A 25,062-nucleotide genomic window follows, 5' to 3' on the forward strand; every position below is an offset into this window, starting at 1 on the left:
CAGCAGAATACACATTCTTCTCAAACTCACACAGAATGTTCACTGAGATACCACATCCTGGGCCATAAAACACACCTTAACAAATTTACAAGAATAAAAATCATACATTTAATGTTTTCCGAGCACAATGGAATCAAAAAAGTTTAAAGAGAAATAAAAAATAGTTTGAACTAAATAAAGATGAAAATACAACTTATCAAAATCTGCCAGATGTAGCAAAAGCAGTGCTTAAAGGAAAATTTATATCAATCACTGAATTCATGTATTAGAAAAGAAGAAGACATAAAAATAAATAGTTTCCACTTAGGATACTAGAAAAACAAGAACAAATTAAATCTAAAGTAAAAGGAAGAAAATAAATAATAAAAACTAGAGCAGATCAAGGAAATTGAAGACAGAAAATCAGTAGAGAAATTCAATGAATCCAAAAGCTGGTTCTTTGAAAAGATCAGTAAACTCATTAAGCCAGTTTAACTAAGAGAACAAGAGGAAAGACACAAATTACCAATATCAGAAAAAAGAGGGACCATTACTATCAATTTCATGGACATTAAAAGGATAATACCAAATATTAGGAAGAAATTTATGCCCAAAAATTTGATCAGCTAGATGAAATGGACCAATTCCTCGAAAGACACACTACCAAAATTCACACAAGAAGTAGATTATCTGAATAGGCCTATACCTATTAAGGAAATTGAATCAATAATTAATTACTTTATAAAACAGAAAGCGCTAGGCCCAGATGGGTTCATTGATGAATTCTACCAAACACTTGGGTTAGAAATTATGTTGATTTTCTACAACCTCTTTCAGAAAATAGAAGCAGAGAGAAAACTTCCTAACTCATTCTATGAGGCCAGTATCACCTGAATACCCAAACCAAACAAAGGCATGATGAGAAAGGAAAACCACAGATCAATATCTCTCATGAACATAGATGCAAAAATCCTCAACAAAGTGTTAGCAAAATTATTCCAAGAATGTATAACAATTATATACCATGACTAATAGAATACATACGCAAGGCTACTTCAACACTTGAAAACCAATTCATGTACTCCATAAAATCAACAGGCTAAAGAATAAAAATTACATGATCGTGTCAATAGACGTCCCTTGAATACATTATTTAAATGAAAGAACCTAGTCACAAAAGACTAGATTTCATATTGAATGATTCCATTTATATTAAATGTCCAGAATAGGCAAAACTGTAGAGACAGAAAGCAGGCTAGTGGTATCTCAGCCCTAGAGGAGCGGGCAGAATAAGAAGTGACCATTAATGTATTTGGGTTTTCTTCTAGAGCAAAATATTCTAAATTCAGACTGTGGTGATAGTTGCACAGACTTGTGAATATATTAAAACTCAATTTTGTACATTAAATAAAGGAATTGTGTGGTATATGAATTACATCATTAGGCTCTTAAATATTCCATGTGAATCACATTATGTAATGAAATGACATTAAAAACCTTTTTTTAAAAAGCATTTTGGGTCAATCTTCCCAAAAAGTATAAACTCATCAGAGATTAACTATATCATGAAAAGAACTGCATAATAATAAAAGTGTAGATATGAGAATATAATCTGTTGATAATTTACAAAGAGAGTGCTGTAGCCTGAAGTGGAAGGATAGGGAAACCTTTCTCTTCTGAAAATGACAGATCTGCATGCACCTTGCTCCTGATACGTAGAAAATTCGGAGAGAAAGTGCCATCTATGCCCTGAGGTGTCTGCCCCAGTAGCAGAGCCATCAACTCAGATCTAAAAGTGGTTCAGAGAAGAATGTCAGGTTCGTCAGTCGCTAGACTTCCAGATATCTAATAGTAATTCCTTTCCTGGAGTCCAGCTGAACGCTCTCTACAGCAGAGATTTAGATTCATTATGAGTGTAAAGTAGAGCAGATTTTAATGCAAACACGTAGAAAAATGGCGAGCACTGGCAGTGTTATTTTTATACCAGTTTTAATTAGGAAATTAAAATAAGCAGATTTGACCAAGTTTTGTGTCCCTCAAGGAGACCCTGTTTGCCTGGTTTTTCCAAGTATTATGTGACAAAGTTTTGTATTACAAGTCAACCAAGGAAATTGAATGATTATTGTTTACATCTTACTTTTTATATATTTAGTACCCATTATTTTCTATTGATAAAATGTCTTGATATAAAGTTGTGGGACAAGTTCTTACTCAATTTTCAGTAAGATTCTGGCTTGCCAGAAAAAAAGAGTAATTTACATCTGAATATTGCATAAAACAATTCCTATTATAAAACTTTCATAAATCTCTCATGGGTGATTGCAGTGTATGACAATGTTGTCTTAACTAGATTGGGCTTAGCAGTATTTACAGAAAGGAACATATCCAAATTTAACTAAGACAGAGGGTAGCTATCTTTTGTTTGACAAAAATAGAGTGACAGAGAAATATTTAGTGTTTGCTTAATATTTCACCACCTGGATAAAAGTCAAAACGTCAAAATAGGGAACCAATGAAACCCAAATCTACAGTAAATTTTTGCAAGAGAAAAGAACCAAATAGACAAATTCAAATTGCAGAAATATATGATTTCCCCAATCTAAGAGCTTTTTACTCTGTTTTTCACTTATTCAGTGTTGTAAAATATCTTAGCCAATACCATTTTCCATTTTATAATATTGCAAGTTAAGTTAAAGTCACAAAGGATAACTAATTACTTAGTGAATGGAGCCAATTCTAGAACACAAACTTAAAAACAATTTTTTTTCACAGATGTCCAGCATATGTGAGACGAATGAAAGAAAAGCTGAATGGGCTAATTTTCTTAGAAAAAAATATGGTATGTCTTTTTTTTTTTTTTTTTGCGGTACGCGGGCCTCTCACTGTTGTGGCCTCTCCCGTTGCGGAGGACAGGCTCCGGATTCACAGCCTCAGCAGCCATGGCTCACGGGCCCGGACCAGGGCACGAACCCGTGTCCCCCGCATCGGCAGGCAGACTCTCAACCACTGCGCCACCAGGGAAGCCCTATGGTATGTCTTAATAGCAGATAGCAGAAAACATAAGGGTGAAAAGTAGTAGGAATTTAAAAGCAATTTTAAAAGGCAAAGAAACTGCTTGGTTAAATGTTAATGTTTGAAATTCTTTAATGTAACTGAAATTGTTGGAACAAGAACACCTTTGTAACATCTTCAATTCTCAAGGACGAGAACTCAAATTCAATTACGTTGAGTGACTAAATAGCAGCATGCAAATAGTAGTAACAGGGTTAGCTTTAGAATTAAAGGACCAATTTCCTAGTGTGGAAACTCTCTACATCCATTCATCATACTCTGTATTAAGGAAGTTTGCTATGGGAATTATTTTAAAATATTGGTTAGTTAAGGGAGTATTCCTCATTTTCTTTATGTAGAAAGTTCCAAGGTATTTTCTGATTTAATAATTAGAAAACATTGACACGTACAAAAATGCTTTGAAAGTCTCTAGTATTTTGAATTAAAACAACAACAACAACAATGCTGAGTCTATTCAAACAAAAAGGGGTTAAAATTACATAAATATTTATGGAGAGTTTTCCTGAACACAGTACTATGTTATGTACATCTAGTTATTCGTTATAATAACAGGCAATAGAAAGTGAGCAAGCAAATTGTTTTCCATGTTATATATAAATGCATTTCAGACTTAGGATATCTTTCACATATTAAACTTCAAGTACATATCAGTTATTTTTTTAGAGGAAAAGGTGAGACATCTTTCAGTCGGTAGAAGAAAAAAGGAAAAACGAGAGGAGAGAAAGGTAATTGAAAATTCTTAGTGATTCATGTAAGTTCAAGTAAAAGTGATACATGACCAAACACTTTATCAAATTTTTAGGCAATCAGAAAACAAAAAGAAAAATAAGGCAAACAAAACCCAGCAAGCAAACAGATGTAAAATGTTACATAGAAGTTCAGAAATCATGCAGGATTTTAGACTCCTATCTACAAATAACAAAACACAATGAGCTTAGCCAATAAACATTTTAAGGTTCAATTTTTTAACTCCAAGATTTTTTTATGTACAAATATGACTTTAACTATACAGACAATAAAAATAAATATTCAAGAGTTTAGAAAACAAAAAATGTATATGCTCTTCTGTAAAGAACTGTTTGAAAACTGTATATTGATCATTGCTGTGAAAACAACTCTGAAGAACTAAATCAAAATCAGTAACACAAGAAATAAGAAGTCAGGTGCATGAGTACTAAAAATTCAATGTAGAGTAACTAAACTATTTTTTTCTTATGGTAATAAATCTGAACATAAAATATAATTCTCAGAAAATGTGATTTGCAAAGAATAAGGAACATTTAACTATTTCTATTTTATGATAATTTATGATCAGTACAGACTATAATATTCTTCAATTACAATTAAGCTTTCTAAGAAAACAATATAATGTGAATGAAAGAATAGAAAAATTGTGCCTTTACATGGTGATATATTTTACACCATTCATACAAAAAGTACTAGTAAGTACATAGTATGAATTATGGTATATCTTTATAGCAAATTTGTAAATCAAGGTTATTTTCTTTTTTATACCCTCGAATTTCTTTAACAAGTATTTTGATAACAATAAAACATCCAGTAAATGTAATTTTAAAAAGCGGAAACAATGAATGATGGGCTGGAATTAGTATCTTGATTATCTTCAATGAAAAGTTGAAAACTGTGCATTTTATTTCACAGTATGTAGAGAGCAATTCTACATTCTTAAAAAGGAGGACTGCTTGATCAGAAATGTAATTTAAGAAGAAAAATCGGTCTACAGCATATGAGAGTATAGTTTTGAATCATAAAAATTATTTAAGACATTGTGAACAATCTGGGTAAAATGTATAATAGACTTGAAGTGTGGCAGTAGTGACAGAAGTAAGAAGTTGAAATTGGAAGAGAGTACAGAAGTAGAATTATCAGAAATTAGCACGCGATTATATAAAGGTTAGAGGGTGAATGAGGGGTCAAAACCTGACTTTAAGGTTTTTACTCTAGTTACAGAAAGAATGGCAGTGTTATTAACAAAGATGAGGAATGAGAGAGAAGCAGACATGAAGAGGAAAGAAGAGATAAAATACTTAAAATGTAACAATATAATCTGTCACTAGATCTATCTTACTATTGAATAAAATGAAATCTGAAGACTGTTAATATAGATTAAATGATTTTTTTAAAAATTGTTTTGACAGTTTTGGGGAAAAGTAGAAATAATTACTGAGGTCTTTGACAAGATCCAGAAATCTGAAATTCTAAGAGTATGTTTCATAACCAAATGAACCATCTATCATGTTTCCTACTGTGTCATGCAAAAAACCCACAAAAGATCACATTTCTTTTTCTCACGAGGAACAGAAGGTAGAACCAACAGTGTGTCGTGCGCTCACAAGCAGACTTGTAAAAATGCTGCTTTCACTGCGGAGTAAATACTTTAGGAATTCAGCGTCAGCTGTGATATTATATGCCTTAGTTATGCACTCACCATTTTAAAACCAAAAAAACAAAAGCCACTCAAATAAAATACCTCATAAAATAAATTATGAAATAATTACATTTTATGTGTATTTATGCATGCAAAAGGCACCACCATCATCTCAAAAAAGTTTTCATTAAGTGCACACATACATTTACTGCCCTAGGTACTTTGCAAAAACGTTGGCCTAGACCTCTCTGATTTATATCTGCAGAGCCTAACACAAATAAAATTGTGAGTCTTATTCTTTTCAAAAAAAAGATAATAATTCAAATATCTGGGTATTTAGTGAGAATTAAGGATAAGATTGGAGAAAATCTTGAAAAATTAATCAGGGAAAAATAGACAAACTCAGTAGGGAGAGATAAATCAGTTAAATTCTATAATAAACCTTTGAATGAGTCTAGCAAAAGGAATAATTTTAAAGACAGTTACATATATCTAATGCTTAACAGCTCTGTTAAGAACTGATCTCCAATTATATCACGAATGAGAGTTAATACACAAATTATTTTTTCTCACTAGCTTAAAAGCCCATTCAGAAATGAAAAGTATACTGTGATACTATATTTTAATATGTACATGAACTTGAAAATTCAGACAAAAGTCTATCTAATAAAAAAAATTTTAATGAGTTTTATTTGTGGCTCATTGTGAAATTATAGCAAAAATTAACTAACTATATAACACTTATTTTAAAATAAGAAAGGTTCAAGCTTCCTCATAGGATTAGAACACAATTACCTACTCTGTTACTTTATACATAACTAAAGTATTATACAAAACCACTTGATGGTCATAAAAAATAGCCTGAATGTCTTAATCTTGGATTTTAGTGCATATTATTTGTTCTAAAACTTTGAAAAATGAACACTTTAATGTTGCATATATGAACACATAACTTTAATAACTGATTTCCTTCAGCATTAGAGGTACATTGCTGAATGGAAATTTATTCTTATTAAACTTCTTAAGAAGACATTTAAAATATATAAAATTTGTACCCTTTTTTTTAGATTCCACATATCATACAGTATTTGTCTTTCTGTGTCTGACTTACTTTATTCAATATGACGATTTCTAGGTCCATCCATGTTGCGGCAAATGACATTATTTTGTTCTATTTTATGGTTGAGTAATACTCCATTGCATATATGTACCACATCTTCTTTATCCATTCCTCTGTTGATGGACATTTAGGCTGCTTCCATGTTCTGGCTATTGTATACAGTGCTGCAATGAACACTGAGGTGCATGTATCTTTTTGAATTATGATTTTCTCCACGTATATGACCAGGAACAGGATTGCTGGGTCATATGGTAGTTCTACTTTTAGCTTTTTAAGGAACCTCCATACTGTTCTCTATAGTGACTGTACCAATTTACATTCTCACCAACAGTGTAGGAGGGTTCCCTTTTCTCCACACCCTCTCCAGTATTATTTGTAGATTTTTTGATGATGGCCATTCTGACGGGTGTGAGGTGATAACTCATTGTAGTTTTGAACTTATTTACAAAACAGAAGTAGAGTCATGGATATAGAAAACAAACTTATGGTTAACAGGGGATAAGGGGGAGAGGGGAGGATAAATTGGGAGACTGGGATTGACATATACACACTACTATATATAAAATAGGTAACTAATAAGAACCTGCTGTATAGTACAAGGAACTCTACTCAATACTCTGTAATGGCCTATATGGGAAAACAATCTAAAAAATAAAAGAGTAGATATATGTATAGGTATAACTGATTCACTTTGCTGTACACCTGAAACAAACACAACATCATAAATCAACTATACTCCAATAAAAATTTTTAAAAATAATAAAAATGAATAAATAAATAAAATATATAATAAAATAAAATAGATTAAATTTGGGCAATAAAGTCTTGTTTTCAGTGGTAAGAAAAGTAAAGTTACATTTATACATCTAGAAAGTTTCAATTATTTATTCACTATTAAACTATGAACAGTGAGAGTGATTCCATGATGTTTTACTCTTATAATTCCAGTGACTAGTGCAAAGTACATCCTAGGTATTGATAAGGATTTACATTGAATATATTTGTATGATATAAAATATTTCATGTATAACTTTATATATCTTTTTCTGAGAGAATTTATTATACAAATGCCAACTTACTGACCCCATTCTATAGTTTTATAAGACAATTAAAAAATAGAAGGGATAAAAATTTTAAGGAAAAATTACTTCATTGATAGATGTCTACCAATATCCCTCTTTATCCCTACTTTGGGAAGAACACTATTTAAATTAATGCATCCTTAATCTCTTCAGCCCTACCAATCCCAATTCCCACACTTAGTGATTAGAAGAATAATGCCCCATCCCCAAGTCCCATTTTAGTAAAAAATCTCAAAAATAATGGGAATGTGGGGGTCCACTATGAGTCATGTCTTGTTTGGATATATTACCTTCTCCTGGTTCTGACCGGACTCGAGCCTTTTCCTCACTCTGAAATACAGAGTTTAGACCCTGGCTCTGGAGTGAATCAGGAAGATGGGAGGCCACTTAAGATCCACTTTCAAAGAGACATAGAGTACTGAAAATTTTACCTTCTTTAAGAAACAGATCTCCTTTTGAGATCCACAATTACCCAGCGATATGCCAAGGAACCATCAATTTAGCCTAAGTTTCTACAGTTACTTCCCTCAAATAAATAGTTATTTAATTAAAGTTAGAACAAAAGGGCTGGGTTAGATATGTAAAGTTTTAACTCTGATACTAAGAAGGGATAGATCTTTATACAAGTCTTTATTTCTGTTGTAAATAACCACAATGAAACTTATTCTGTAAACAACCTTATAAAAACAGTCTCACTAATAACTAGCTACACTCCGTTTATGTTCCATCTTGTTTTCCAGCTTTTATTAGAAGGGTTAATGGGTAGAGAGAAACATTCCAGTAATACTTTCTATTTTGACAGCAGAAAATTAATAACATTGATCCAATTTGGAAATCTATCAGAAGAACTATTTGAATGTCGTGATTTTTCCTTCTGAAGTAAATGGTACTGAGTGCTATGTTGTAAGTATTTTCTTGCTTCTTGAAGATAGAATTGATGCTTTATGAAGTACTCAAGAAGTGGGTAGTACAATGACAAATAAGCAAGGCTATAAATACTTTGATCTCTTGATTAATGTCACTAATTGGGGGATGGTGTCTCAACTTCCTCCAGTTTACTTTTCAAAAGTGCCAAGGTCATGAAAGAAAAGTAAAGATCTGGCAACTATCAAAAAAAGGATTAAACTAAGGAGGAATAAGAGCTAGATGCAATGTAGGGTCTTGTAACAGGCAAATGTTTAATGAAAAACCTGGGAAATCTGAATAAAGTCAGGAGCTTAGTTAATAGCATTGTGCCAATGCTAATTTCCCGGTATTGATTATGTTCTATGGTTACGTAAGATGTTAACATTACAGAAAGTTTGGTAAAGGGAATATGGGACACCTCTATATTTTTTGTAACTTTTCTGTAAGTATGAAAATATATAAGAATTAAAAAATTAAATAAAAATCCACCCAGGAGATTTTATGAACAGAGTTTAGATTTCTTTGCTCTGTGTCAGATTATAACAGTATAAGATTGAAGGAGTAGGCAAGAATCTAATCATGACTCTTACAAGTCATGCCAAGCCATATAAAGTAAATTTCAAGTGGGGAAATGACAGTATCATTTTTACAATTTAGAAAGAGTATTCTCATAAAATGCAAAGAGGAACCTGGCAGATTCTAAGAGTTGAGCTCGAGCTAAAAGTTCCAGGAGACCTAAGGAGCTAGATTTCAGAGCAGATTACCTCAGAGCAGAAGGCTGCACAAAGAGAAAACTTCAGAGAGCTATAGAAGGCCATCCCAAAAAGTCAGCAGACTACCACTGTATACATATGAGAAAATTACCTGAGACTGGGTAAAGAACTAGCCAAAAGGATTAGAGAGAACAATGCCTGGTGCTCACACAGGGACCCAGAATAGTGTGTGTTCCCATCAGTAAGACTGGAAAAATTCATAATTCATGAGGTAATAGGTTGAAAACACAGGAATACCATATTTCAGTAATGGAAAAAAAAATAACTAGCTGCCTGGGCACTGCTCTGCAACTACCTAAAGTCAAGACCTGAAAGGACCAAGTTATTTCTAAGCAACTTAACTGAATCAATCCCAGAACAAAAGTCCAGAACATTTATAAGAATACAAAAAGCCAACATACAATGAATCAAAATTTACAATGTCTGGCATAAAATCAAAGATTACCAGGCATGTAATGAGGCAGGGAAATATGGTCAATAATAAGGGGAAAAATCAGTCAACTGAAAGCAACCCAGAAATGACACAGTGGTTAGAATTAGAGGGAAAGTTCTCTAAAATAGTTATTATAAGTTTACTTTTTTATGTTCTAAAAGTAAAGCAGAGATGTTGAAAATATAAAAAAGTCTACAAATGAAACTTCAATAACAAATTTTAAAATAATATCAAAATAATAAATAAAAATAAATGAAGAGACTTGCCAAGTTAATGAGTAGGACGACTCAATATATTTAAGATGTCAATTCTTCCCACATTGAAGTGTACATTTAATACAGTCCCATTCAGAATCCTAGCAGAAGTTTTTGTAGAAATTGGTAAGCTGATTCTAAAATTCATATGAAAATGCAAAAGGCTGAGAATATAAAAACCCTGAAAATAGAAATAAAACTGCAGGATTAATGTCTTTAAAACATATAATAAAGCTACAGTAATCAAGACCATGTGATATTTTCATAAAGATATACAAACAGATCAATGAAACAGAGTCAAGAAATACACACACATATAAAAGCAACTAATTTTTAATATAGGTTCAAAGGAATAACACTGGAGAAAGGATAGTCTATTCAACAAATTATTCTAGAACAATTGGACATATGTATGCAAAAAATTAATTTTTGATGCATATCTTGGAATGTAAACAAAAATGAACTCAAAAGGATCATAACCCTAGGTAAAATATCTGGGAAAAATAGGTTAAAATCTTTGTTACTTTGGGCTAAGGGAAAATTTCATAGACATACCACCAAAAACATGATCCATAAAAGAAGAAATTGATAAATTGGACATCTACAAAATTTTTTTTAAAAAGTTCCTGCTCTTAAAAACTCACAATTATGAGAATAAAAAGACAAGTTACAGGGCTTCCCTGGTGGCGCAGTGGTTGAGAGTCCGCCTGCCGATACAGGGGACACAGGTTCGTGCCCGGGTCTGGGAGGATCCCACATGTCGCGGAGTGGCTGGGCCCGTGAGCCATGGCCGCTGGGCCTGCGTGTCCGGAGCCTTGCTCCGCAATGGGAGAGGCCACGGCAGTGAGAGGCCCACGTACCACAAAAAAAAATAAAATAAAAAATAAAAAAAAGACAAGTTACAGACTAGAATGTAATATTTGCACATCTTGTATCAAATAAAGAAACTGTACCCACAATATATAAGGAAATAACAAATCTGATTGTAAGAAATCAAACAATCAACATAAAATATAGGGGGAAAATTCGGACAGACACTTCACCAGAGGAGATATGCAGATGACAAATAAACACATGGACATGTGCTCAACTTCACTTATCATTAGGGAAATGAAAATTAAAAACACTTAATAGAGTGACTATTGGTGAGGATGTGGAAGAACTAAAATTCTCATACACTGCTGGTTGCAATGTAAAATAGCACAACCACCTTGGAAAATAAATTGATAGTTTCTTGGATATTTACCCAAGACAAATAAAAGCACATGTCCATGAAAAGTCTTGTACATAAATGTTCATTAAACATTTATTTTTGATAGGCAAAATTGGAAACTACCCAATGTCAATGTCAATCAACAGATGAATGGGCAAATGTATGGTGGTATATCTATACTATGGGATACTATCAAAATTAAAAAAGTAACTATTGAGATATTTAACAAAATGGATGAATATCAAAATACACAGAATAAAAGAAGCCAGACAAGAATATATACCATAATATTTCACTTATACTAATTTTTATAAAATGTAAACTAATCTATAGCAACACAATGGCACTCTGGTTCTTAAAGATTTAACCCAGAAATGAAACACATTACTTCTGCTCACATTTCATCAATAAAGTAAGTTCTAGGGCCACATCTCATGTTAAGGGGCAAGAGGGTGTAACCATGTGCCCAGAAGTGAAGAGGAACATAAATAGTTGTAAACAACATTAACAACTACCACACTTTACTCAAAGGAGTATTTTATATTGAATAGCAAGGAAAGTTGAACACTTAGTTGAACTGATAGATACAAGATACGAGATACGCTTGTGGTGTGGGAAAAAGGATGATACCCCACTCATATTATTCCTTTGGAACCTATCACTAAAGTTAATTCCCTTACATTTATTTGAATTTTATCCTTAATGCCAATATGGAATGTACTGTTAAAATAAGAATGTGTTTGTGTTTTTGTTTTAGTAGTAGGCACACATGAACTTCCAATTAATTTTAACCATGTTACAACATTTACAAGTTGATGACCACAGGGAAGTTGAACAGGAAAGTTCATGTTGGTGAACCTTGGTTTAAAAGTCTATTTAGAAGTTGCCTTGGGATAATATTTAGATGGCTGTGCAAACTAAGTTGAGAGCTTCCTCATCAGTGCCTTGCAGTCAGAGATGACTAAATTTAGAGTCGTGCCAGGGGCTGCCTTAGCACAAATTTAACCAACTTCTGTCATGTCACTCTGTCAGTATGCTGAAATCCACATGTGTATATTTTCTGATTTTAGGCAGAAGCGAATATTACATTCAGAGAGACCTTTCTACCTCTTTATTATTGCATAATATCCTGGATATATTTGATACTGCTTACAGCTCCAATACACCTGTCACTGCACCTCACTGCTAACTCAATGACAGCTCAGAAGCCACGTGTTACCAGTCAATATAATCCAATGTTGTCTTTTTCTAGTCATTCCAAGTTAAGTTCAGCATGAAAAGACAGGATCAGATTTTTCCTGTATTAGTTGTCTCCAAAGATGCACATCACTAACAAGTTTGATTTTAAGAAGTTGTAATGAGTATTGCATTGAAGTATATCTTGTATGGTACTTTCATTATTTGCAATTATAATCTGTCCTGTGGTGTCTTGAATACTGTACAGCCCCCAAATAGAAGGGATTAAAGCTTCCAAGATGGCTTGGATTGATAATGCCCAGCTTCCTCATCCTTACATTAGTGCTAGAATTATATAATTAAATTATCAAATATTGGGGCTGGAAAGTACCTTAAAATTAAAGAAAAATATGTAGAGAATATACAGAAGTTAGGCATTGCAGTTATGTGCTTTTATAATCCAATTAAGTAGGTCTAATTATTCTCATTTTACACTTGAAGAACTGGGTTTAGTAAATGGCAAATTTGGGATTAGAATTCAGGTTTTCAGTTTTCTAGGTTTTATATATCCCATTCATTTTAGAGAGATATTCTATTAAAGAGTGCATATAATTATACACCTAAATCCTTCTGTTCAATATGAGAAAGCTAGGGCTGAGAAACTAAGTAATTTTATAAAGCTTAAATAGATAGCTAATAACAAAAAACAAAGGAGTGTCTTGCATTCCAGATAAATATGTCTTGGAATCAAATCAATATCCTGGCTTGTGTATTGTTTTCAGAGTAATACATTATTTAATATTTGACACATCACCTAACATTACTTGAGAATGTACCACCCGTGAGGCTCTTGGCATTACATTTTATAAAAAGACAGCCTCTGTCTACATTGAGCTTACAGTTTAATTGAGGAGAAGATTGAGTAAAAACAAATTAAACATCATTTCAGGTGGCTGTAAGTGGTATGAAGAGAAACAAAGCTGTGTCGATGAATAGGCACACTAGTTTAAATAAAGGACTCTGAGGAGGTAACATTTGAGTAGAGAGAAAAATAATGAAAACAGTTGTGCCATGAGGAAAGATGCAGGAAGGGAATTCCAGAGATGGAAGAAAAATCACATCCCCAGCCTACGTGTGTTATAAAATCCATGTTTTCATACTATATATATATATATATTATAGAAAAGTGATCCTCAAATGAATTCATCCCCCCTTCTGTTTTACACACAGCATACAGACACACACACTGAGCAATGTAATGTTTTTATTTGTGAGGTAGTAATATGTGTCTGTGTATGTGTATTTGCTTTAACATACTATATAGGAGTATCTTTGTTGGAGTATTTCCATTATAACAATTCAAAATTTTATTTTTGTATTGGCGTTAAAGTAGCATTTTTTTCTTTTCTAAAATTTAAAAGTATCAATGCTGAAATCAAATCATCAATAATTCTAAGATTTTAAAATTTGGAATCTGGGATATTTCTGGAAAATTTTCTATCCAGCAGAATTCAATGCCAGATAAATTTCCAATTATTTCATAGAGAGAAATTATAACATTTCTGAGTTAAGATGAATTTGGAAAACAGGTAATTTTGTCTCATGAGCCATTGATCATCCAGTACCTGGCACACAGTCAGTATTAGAAATAACTGTTGACTAAATTAGGAAAGTATGAATAATTCAATTTTCACCATGGCTTTAAGAAATTAAATGCATGACTATATATGATATATATATATACACATATATAAAGTCTATGTATATATAGATATAAAATCTACATATAAAATCAAATAGATATAGTATCACAACATATGATATACTCTAGAAAAGGTGGCAAGTTGCTATTTGAGACAATATATTAAATATATTAGGTTGTCTAAAATGTCTTATTTACAGATGTCAGTTTTTCAATATATGATTTAAAGGCAAATAATCACATATCTATATTCAAAAAATCCAGTAAAAATCCTATATCTTCTATGTGAAGAATGTGTCTTATAACATACTCATGCATTTTGTCAAATATAAAATATTTTATTTGGAAAATTCACTTCTTAGTAATAAGGAAGTTCTTGGAATTTCTATGCTATACCAGGCTAAAACGCATATATATTAGGTTTACATACTAGCTTCTCCAAATGTAAAAACATCTTTTACAAATCTACTAGATTATAAATATAGGGTTGTGCCAGATTATTTATTCTTTTTTTCTGTTTTTGCTTGTGTCTAACATAGTGTCTGCAACATACTGATGCTTACTGCTCCACAGGGATGACTTCTGAGTAGATATAAAGAAAAGATAACACAAAAAGGACAAAATACTGGAATAAGCTATTAAGATAGGTTTTAGAAACATTCAAGAACCAAAAAAAAATAAAAAGCACCTTACACATTCATCTCACCATCTGCCTTTAGGCAAAGGGTTTAAACAGACTTCTCAAAACCCATTTGAGCTATTTGATTCCTTTCACCAAGTAATAATGGCATGAAACATCACCATCTCCATTCACTTATATAATACAATTTAATGAATATAATAATTAGTACCTTTTTCAAGCCAGGCATTCCAAATACCTTTCTTGCTTTTTTTGTCTTCTCTTTCTGACACTTTTATCATGTCTCCAAATGTACTGTTGTTTTTCTGAATTGGCTCTGTTTTTAGCCTATTATGTTTACATTAGATTCCAGGTAAAATTATTTGCTAATGGGCACACGACTGAACTCAGTTTTCATAATTTTTGGTTTTGTTCCCCCCAACCTGTCCTTTTCTAAACATCTGAGCTGAATATTAGATCACATATATGCTAATAATTGACATAAAATAGGTGGTAATGGATATGCTTCTCTTCTCTTCTTTCAAATAGAATATACTACTAGAAAGATATTACTATCTTTCCTTTAAATATAATAGAGAAGTTCAGAGTGCTAAATTTCAACTCATCAATCTTTTTCTCCACACATCCAAGTGTATATGGTTATTTATGATGTATATTTAATATATATTTAATAAATATAGAACTTTTGCTTAACTTCTCTTGCCTTTCCGTCCTCTAAAGAGCTAGTACTTGGGCTAGATATTTCATCTAACATAGTGATAATCATTTCCTCATTTAGCAAGAAACTCTTTGATCCTAGTACAGTATCATCCTGCAATTTAGCTGTGTGTGTGTGTGTGTGTGTGTGTGTGTGTGTGTGTTCTTTGTGCTAGGTCTGAAATATTCTCCTTAACATGGTCTGTTTGGTAATGTTGAATAGTCCACCCAAGTCGTATCCCAAAGTCTCACTTTTTTTTTTTTTTTTTGGGCGGTACGTGGGCCTCTCACTGTTGTGGCCTCTCCCGTTGCAGAGCACAGGCTCCGGACGCGCAGGCTCAGCGGCCATGGTTCACGGGCCCAGCCGCTCCGGGGCATGTGGGATCTTCCCGGACCGGGGCACGAACCCGTGTCCCCTGCATCGGCAGGCGGACTCTCAACCACTGCATCACCAGGGAAGCCCGAGTCTCACTCTTGATTTCAAAGTTTTCCTAACATGAACAATCTGTCTCATTTCCACTATCAATGGTCACCTAGCATATTTATTCATCTTATGATAATCATAGATAAAAACCTTTTGAAAATTTTCTTAAACTTTTTATACACTATTAATGTGGTTACACAATACTTTTTTTTTTTTGGCCGCCCCACACAGCTTGCTGGATCTTAATTCCCCAACCAGGGACTGAACCCACGCCTCTGGCAGTGTACGCGCAGAGTCCTAACAACTGGACTACCAGGGAATTCCCTGTTGTTACATAATACTATTTTGGTTAGTGAAGTAGTACAGGCTGAGTGAATTTTGCAGAGAAAAACCTAATGTATCTCTTCTCTTCTTCCTTCCTCCCTTCCTTCTTCTCTCCCTTTTTTCCTTCCTCCCCTCCTTTTTTTTTGAATGTAAAAGAGATAATCATAGAAATGCCCACACTGGAATTCCATGATTTGGGGAAAATTACTAAAGTGGTTCCACATGGATTTGTTTAAAATACATCTTTCAGTGTTTAAATTTTTAAAATGTGATTTGAGAAATACCACCAGGCCCCAGGATGAAGTTCATATTTGTGTCGGTGTGTGTATAGAACAATTATGAAGATACTTTCCTTACTATCAAGAGCTAAGACTTGGGCTACATATAAGTCTTCTTTAATAGAGACAGTCTTTTCCTCTTTTGTATGAGATACTTCTACCACAGTACATAGTACTTCCCCCTTCAATTTACCATTATTGCTTTCACCTTACCAATTTAACTTTACCACTACGAAGTATATACCACTTCAAATTTACCAGTTGGAAAAGGCAAAATGACTAACAATTCAGTTTCTTTTTAAGTCAAGGCTGTAAATGCTTTCAAATAATTGTGTAGTTTTTTTTGATATACCGTTATTTATAGTTATTTAATTATTATGTACATACAGCCACTTATGCACAGAGCAGATATTTACACAGAAATTGCATTTTATGCATCGAAAGGTCATCAGCAATGTATTACTCTAGTGAAAATTAACACAATTTAGTAAACCTCATCTTAAAATGCTGAAAACTTGTTCCCAGATGCATGATGAGAAAAAGGATTTTTATTTTCACTTTAAAATTTTCTCAATTATTTCTTTGTAACCTTTAGCCTCTTCCATTAATTCAGCAAGTTTAAGAGTAAACAATTATCACTCAATTAAATTAATGTGATAAACATTCATTAGAAGCTTACTGACAGAATCCCTATGCAATGCCCGAGTTGTATTTTTTCATCTTTGATAATTCCTATTATCTATTAAACTAAGAATTAATTTATAACCAATCTTACAATGTTTAACACAATCTATATAATTTAAATTTTCTGAAAGTCTTGAAATAAATTTGAGCCATAAGTTCAAGTGAAATTGCTTTATTAAATAACATTTGATATATGTCAATTCAATATATTTCACATTCAAGAAGATTAAAACGTGGATTTTTTAAAGTTGTTGACATTTCAAATAAATATTAAAAAGCATGGAAGCTTTATAAAATTTTTTCTATGCTGATTCTTGTAGGAGAAAGATATTGTTGCCTTACTCTGGTTCAACTACTACAGTAGAATCCAAATCCCACATTCTGGCTTCAGTCAGCTTTACCAACTTGATCACCTGTCACTATTCCATATTCTGCTTTATGCTTCATCCACACTAAGTCCATAGTCATCTAAATATACTTTATTTATGTCTCTCTATTGCACATGCTATCCTTACTTCCTGGAAACTTTTACTCTCTTCTCTCCTTTATTACCTGTCAAGTTTCTACTTTTTTTTCAAGTCCTGGATCAACTGTTCCTTCCTGTATGCACCTCATCCATCCTGACAGAGTAACAGAATCATTTATTACTCTGGTACTTTGTATACATCTCTATCATACCCCTTCTCACAAATTTCAACTTCGTCATATGTAAAACTAGTATTCCCAAGTAGACTGTGAGCTTCATGAGAGCAGTGACTGTAATTTAAGCATAGTTATATCATTATCACTTGACAAGGTGCCAGACAGATTATTGTCTTTCCTCTGTCACCAATATCACTCAGTCCAGGTGAGCCAAGACTGCACATTGTAAGACCTCTGAAGACCCAAGCCTCATTACTTGATACGAAAGCCTCCAGGACAGATGAACTTCAGGTGGCATTTTTTAGGACTCCCATTCTCTACTCAACTTAACATTAGTTTTAACTGGGAAACTTTGAAAAATGTACTAATGCTCAGGCTTTACCCAGACCAATAAAATACTATATGAGTCCAGCCCTAGGGAAAATTAATATCTTGGGCAGGGCTCATGGACAACACATTGCTGTACCACATAAAATCATACATATGCAGACATATTTGCCTCTGGGAGCTGATCTATATTGGTTTGGCTATTGGTTTGGCTGTGTGGGGCTTGTCAGGGAGGAAAAACTTTTCCTCTACCATTTAGGTTCCATCTGTCAGGGCTTCTGAATTACAATTATAAAAGTTAAATTAGCTAAAAGTTAGATGGTTTACTTGTATGATATGAAAGCTAACAAAAGGAAGTAGCTAGCTTACTAAACATTTAAAGTTTGAGACATACAGTTAACTTAGTAAGAGAACAGGAGTGGGGAGAAAAGGTTTCTGTGAGAAAAAACAAATAGGTCTCTTTAGGAAAGATGGTGAGGTACCAAGTGGGTACCCACAGGAGGAAATCTCCAGCTAAAGGAAATGAAGCCTATGATAAATGAGATGAGACAGCACACTGCTTCCCAGGCCAAATAAGAGGAGCTGGCGCCTAAACATTTGCTGCAAGGCTTGTGTTCAAAGTCTACCAGTGCCTAACAATATCTCTACAAGACAAGAAAGTCAAAACATCTGAAATTGTGTTATAGAGATCATACCATTTAAATCCACTATACCTCTCATTTCTGTTTGCTTAACTGTTGTTCAAAAATGTCAACTTTGGGACTTCCCTGGTGGTCCAGAGGTATAGAATCTGTCTTCCAATGCAGGGGACGCGGGTTTAATCCCTGGTCGGGGAATTAAGATCCCCCATGCCACAGGGCAACTAAGCACACGTGCCACAACTACTGAGCTCATGCGCCTCAACGAAAGAGGCTGCATGCCACAAATTACAGAGCCCACTCTCCATGGAGCCTGCACACTACAACTAGAGAGAGAAAACCCGCATGCCACAACTAGAGAGAAGCCTGAGCCACAACATCCCACATGCCTCAGCGAAGATCCCATGTGCTGCAACTGAGACCCGACACAGCCATAAATAAATAAATAAATAAAATATTTTTTAAAACAATGTCAACTTTCCCAGGCCATTTATCCTCAGGAAGTTATTCTTCCCCAAATGCTCTGCATACTTTGGGACCATGACACAAGTCATTCTGATTTTCCAAATCCTCCTCGTTCATTGATTTCATGAAAGAATTGATTTAAGCCTGAATCTGTAACTGGATTGACTTTTTGATATGTCTGCAAACTTAATAAGAGCAGAGAACTTGCTTGGCTTACTCACAGTTTTAATGAGAGCATGTAAAGGCATTTCCTTACTCTTAATAAGGAAGTCTGGAATTAATGAAGCCATGTTAAACAACAAAGTAGTTTTTAGATGTGTAAATATTCACAAAATAGGATACTAATTGTGATCATTAGAATAAGAATACCAGAACATAAAAATCCAAAATAAGCTTTGTTCCCTTTCAGTAATGCTTTCTTCTATTTGTGAGACCTTGGGAAATAATTTATTCTCTTACTGTGTCAACGTCCTTATCTATAAAATAAAGAATAAAACTGTACCTATCATTCACGGTTGTTGTGAGGATTAAATATGTTACTGAATGTAAAGCACATGTGATAATGTCAGCATATAATACTCAATAAATGTTTGCTATTATTATTGTATAAAATGTCATTTTTTAAGGCATCTACTTCAAAGTTTCTTTAGCAATTTTCTGCTTTTCATTGTGGAATTCTACACACTGTATTGAAATACTCTGTCTATTTAAGACACTCTTTGGTCTAAGGTAGTAAGATGTTTCCATAATTAAAATTAAGCCAAAGTATATAATTTAATTCAGAACAATATGATAATATACAAATTAAAATAACAGGACCAGAAAAAGCTCCTTTTATTTTATCCCAGGCCACTGTTTCGGCTACATGGTATCAATGAAATTAGTCAATAAAAGCTCAGAAATTCTGTCTACTCCCTTACTTTAATCCATTTCCCAAAAGGTGAACAGTAGAAGAAAGTGAAATTTAAAGTAAAAATTTGGAAATAGTTTTACATAAACAGAAAAGTCAGGATCTAGGGTATCTACATTTTTCACAAGAGTCTAGAGTAAAAATATCTGTCATATTGTCAGAAAATTTGTCAGGCTTTCTGGCTTAAAACCAATAAACACTACATAAATAATAGTTTCATATTTTTCAGTATTCAATCCACCATAGCACATACTCCTGGAGAATGCTAAGGATATTCTCTAGCTAGAAAGAACCATTGGTTTACATGTCCTGAATAAAATTCCCATCTGACTTCTCCACCCACATTGTCATTTTAGTCTTTGATCCTTGATGATTATAGGTTAGTAGAATATGAAAATAGTTTGTCTTTCTCTAGAAGGACTCTTCGGCTCTTATTGTGTGGATAAACTGCAGATGATAATTTAAAATAAGACAGAGTAATCTGTTATTAAGAGTCATTAAGCAAAATAATAATTGCACATAGGATCTTCCAAATTTATAGTGGAATAAGAAATCCTAGGGCTTCTTTGCATTTCGTTTACACAATTCTTAAGGAGAGAGAGAGGAGAGACTGAATCCCTTTCTATAGTCAAACTGGTTTCTATGGATGATTACAGAGCTGAAACTGTCACTGAATTCTGCTTTCCTCAGCAATGGAAAATAGAGGTTCGCAAAGCACTTGGTACCTCTCAACTTATCATTTAGTATGAGATTTAAAGCTGTCACTGATGTCACATTATTAGGGTATAAGGCTTGATGCCATGTTGACACCAAACTCCATTTAAAAGTTTCCAAAAATATGCAGGGTGTCTTGTTCTGACTTTTACAACCTTCAATACAATCATCTTGGACGTCAAACAGAAATCAGTGATTATAGTAAGCTCCTTAATGCTAGAGAATCAGGGCAAAGACATTTGCATTCTGATTCTTTGACCCAGAAAATGTGCAAGGTAATAGTAATGAGATGAGTTGGGCATATGGAAATGCTCTAAGTGAGAAATGATGAGAGTCTGGACTTAAGTTGGAAAAAGTGCATACATCAGTGAAATAAATAATTTAAAAGTGGATTGGATCAGGAGACCTATTTGTGACCGGGGATGGAAAGGAGAAATAAAGGGCAGCTAAAAAACCTCTTGTTTTAGACTGGGTAGATGGACATGCTATAATATCTTCATATACTGGTGGGTAGAGTTTTCAAAAGAAAAGCCTGGAATTACTGCACCAATTCAAGAAGGTCTGGGACAGTTGCTTGAGCCAGTTCTACCCTATACATTATGAGCACCTGTGGTTTCTCTCAACCTCAATTTGCTTTGCCTTCTTCTCTGGCCCTGAGGCATATAATTTGAACCAGACTTTTCTTTAATCAGAATGGTAAGACCAGAAATTTTATTTACAAATTTGGCTCAAGGCTTTCAAGTCCAGGAAAAAGTGCAATCCGACCTAGGTTACTAATATACTTCATTGTAGTTTTAACATTCAGGTCTCTATTTTATTGTGAAGTAAGAACAAAACAAAACAAACAAAAGCATCCAATGTCATTATTTGAGGGTCAGAGTGCTGGAGATGAACTAGGATGGAGTTTCGGAACTATCTATGGTGAAGAACCAGTTACTTATTTTGAAAAAATATATAATGTGGGCAAACTAATACTTACACAAAATAAAATAAAAAGTGAATCATTAAAAAATTAGATTAAAATGCAAACTATCAATTCTATATTACTATTACATTTAATTTTGACATAAAATTACTCTGCCAGTTTGCTATAAAAGTTTTTAAATGCTTTCGATTACTACCTTTGTGTTATGGTGCACAGTGGCAAAGAGCTCACAGACTTCTGGTCTGCCAAGAGGTTTCAAACCAATTCTGAGGTTGAATTCAGAAGGAAATAGTCAGATAAGCACTACTGAAGAATGAAAGAGATGTGCTTGGGGGAAGGACATGAAATGTGCAATAGCCCTGAATCACAGCTGAGATAAGAAAATAAAACTGTGAGTGTTTTACTAGTCAGACCTCACAACCTAGGAGGGAAAAGCTGCTAAGACTGGAGTTGAGTGTGTGTCTATTTTTGACTGGATGGAAAGAAAGGAATGTTGGAGAATAGGAGTAGGAGAGGTTGAAAGACAGGAGTGGGATTTCTGAATCTAAGATTAGAAGTTTGAATTTCCTGTCATACTTTTAGATCTCCATTACAGAAAATTTTTAGAATGATACTATTTGGAGTCTCCTAAAATATCAACTTGCATTCTTACATAAATGATCACCTGTTCCTCTTTTCAGCTTATAATTTTTCCTTTGTGGCTACAAAGTTGTCCAACAGGAATATGTCCTCAGTCCTCCACTCAAAGGGTAGACCCTTTCTCAGATGCAAATATTTACAAAAGTAATCTCAGAGTGTAGCAGAATAGTTTTATTTCTAGATGACACTTCATGAAGGAAAGATGACCTGATATAAGTTTATTGACTGCCACTCATTAATCTACTATTCAAAATGTTAAAGTTAAGAAGTTTTTGACATTTCCACCCCCATTTGGGGAAAGCTGTCTTCAGTATTTTTTTAAATGACAAGTAAAATTTGATATTGAATTGCAAGGAATTTGAATTCTTGACAGATTTAATGATTTTGACAGCACCTAATTCAAATGGAGTTTCACAGATCTCTGGGGACCACAAAATAAAGAAACCTAAATTATTCCAGTGATGGAAAAAGATCTCAAAATAGAATAAGTGACATTTACCTGACTTGTCAACCTTTGAACCTTACCCATGATCAGTGAAGGCCTCTCATAGAAGTTTCTCTTCTCAAATCATTACTACCCAAAGGAACCCCCTTTGAGAAAGTGTCATCTATCAAAATTGACAGCTCAAGGGGCAGTACATATAATGCAGATATTTTAAACTAATGATTCCAAGAATTCACAGGAAACTCTGTAGAGAAACTGATAAACTTAGCTGAATGCTTAAAAAAAAAAACTGACAACAAATTTAATCCCAAAATTCTGATGTGGTCTTATTTTATGTAACCATGTATACAGATCATATATACCCATAGTGAAGAGAATGAACATATAAGAAAAATAGAATTTTCTAGATTTAGATATAAAAATCAAGTACCAGGGGCTTCCCTGGTGGCGCAGTGGTTGAGAGTCTGCCTGCCGATGCAGGGGACATGGGTTTGTGCCCCGGTCCGGGAAGATCCCACATGCTGAGTAGCAGCTGGGCCCGTGAGCCATGGCCACTGAGCCTGCGCGTCCGGAGCCTGTGCTCCTCAACGGGAGAGGCCACAACAGTAAGAGGCCCAGGTACCGCAAAAAAATATATATAATAATAATCAAGTACTAGTGTTAAATGTTTTACTTAAAGAGGGTAATTACTCCAGAACATTATGTAAATCGGGCCAAAAATAGTAATAGCACTAATAGTTGGAGTAATAATAATAATAAATATCCCTGGCATATTAACCAAGTGAAAGGCACTGTGCTAAAAGCTTTAATGCATTATCAGGTAGGTACTATTGCTATTTTTTAAATTGAGATATAACTGACCTATAACATTGTATAAGTTTAAGGTGTAAAACATGTTGATTTGATACACATATACTGCAATGATTACTACTTTAGCTTTAGCTAAAACCTCCATCACATAATTACCACTTATTTTTTGTAGTTAGAACATTTAAGATAGAGTCTCTTTGCAACTTTAAACCACATAATACAAATTGTTAACTATAATCACAATGCTATACATTAGGTCCCCAGAACTTATATCTTCTAACTGGTAGTTTGTACTCTAACCAAAATCTCCCCATTTCTCCCACCCCTCCAGTCCCTGGTAACTACCAATCTGCTCTGTGTTTCTACCAGTTTGTTTTTTTTTACATTCCACACATAAGTGAGATCATACAGTATTTGTCTTTCCTGCCTGACTTATCTCACTTAGCATAATGTCCTCAAGGCCCATCTATGTTATCACTAATGGCCGGATTTCCTTCCTTTTTATGACTGAATAATAATTCCATTGTGTGTATGTGTGTGTATTTGTGTATATATCATAACTTTTTTATCCATTCATTCACTGATGGACACTTAGGTTGCTTCTATGTCTTGGATATTGTAAATAATGCTGCAATCAACATGGGAGTGCACATATCTTTTCAATTCCCTATTTTCATTTCCTTTGGATATATACCCAGAAGTGGGATATGGTAATTTTTTTGAGTATCCTCCATAGTGCTCTCCACAGTAACTGAACCAATTTTATTTTAACAGATAAGACAACAAGGATCAGAGAAGTTGAAAGACCTACAGAATGTCATATTGATGAGTGGTAGATCAGAGATTTGAATGCAGACCCTGATAACATCATTTTATGTAGCTCCTTGTTCAGCCTGAAATACCTGCGTAGTGATCAGTTGTGTTATGCTACCCTCCCAGTAACAAGAATGTTGTGCTGGGATAAAGGAGACTTAAGCTGTGTTTCTGGTTCTTGAAACATATGGTTATGTCACTCTAAGTAACCCACTATTTCTAAAAGGCTCTCACTTTTCTTATTTGTTAAAAAAGTGGCTGAAATAGGTTTTAAGATTCCATCCAAAGTGAGGAATTTATACATAAAAGAGATACTAAATAACTATCCTATGATGATTTGATCTACTGCAACTTTATCTTCAGCCAGTCAACTCATGTTTATAAGTTATAAGTACAATAACTAAAATAAAAGATTATAGACTCTTTAATGTAATCTAGCACACCATTAACAGCTACCACTAGAAATGACTCAGGATACATGCCCATCAAAAAGGTGTTTTAGTAGCACTTTCATAAACAAATGGAAAATTGCTGAATGTATATTTTATATTCTAAGTAATGTGTTCTTTCCAAATATGAGTCTGAGAAT

Source organism: Hyperoodon ampullatus (assembly GCF_949752795.1).
Source record: "Hyperoodon ampullatus genome assembly, chromosome: 12".
Classification (NCBI taxonomy): domain Eukaryota; kingdom Metazoa; phylum Chordata; class Mammalia; order Artiodactyla; family Ziphiidae; genus Hyperoodon; species Hyperoodon ampullatus.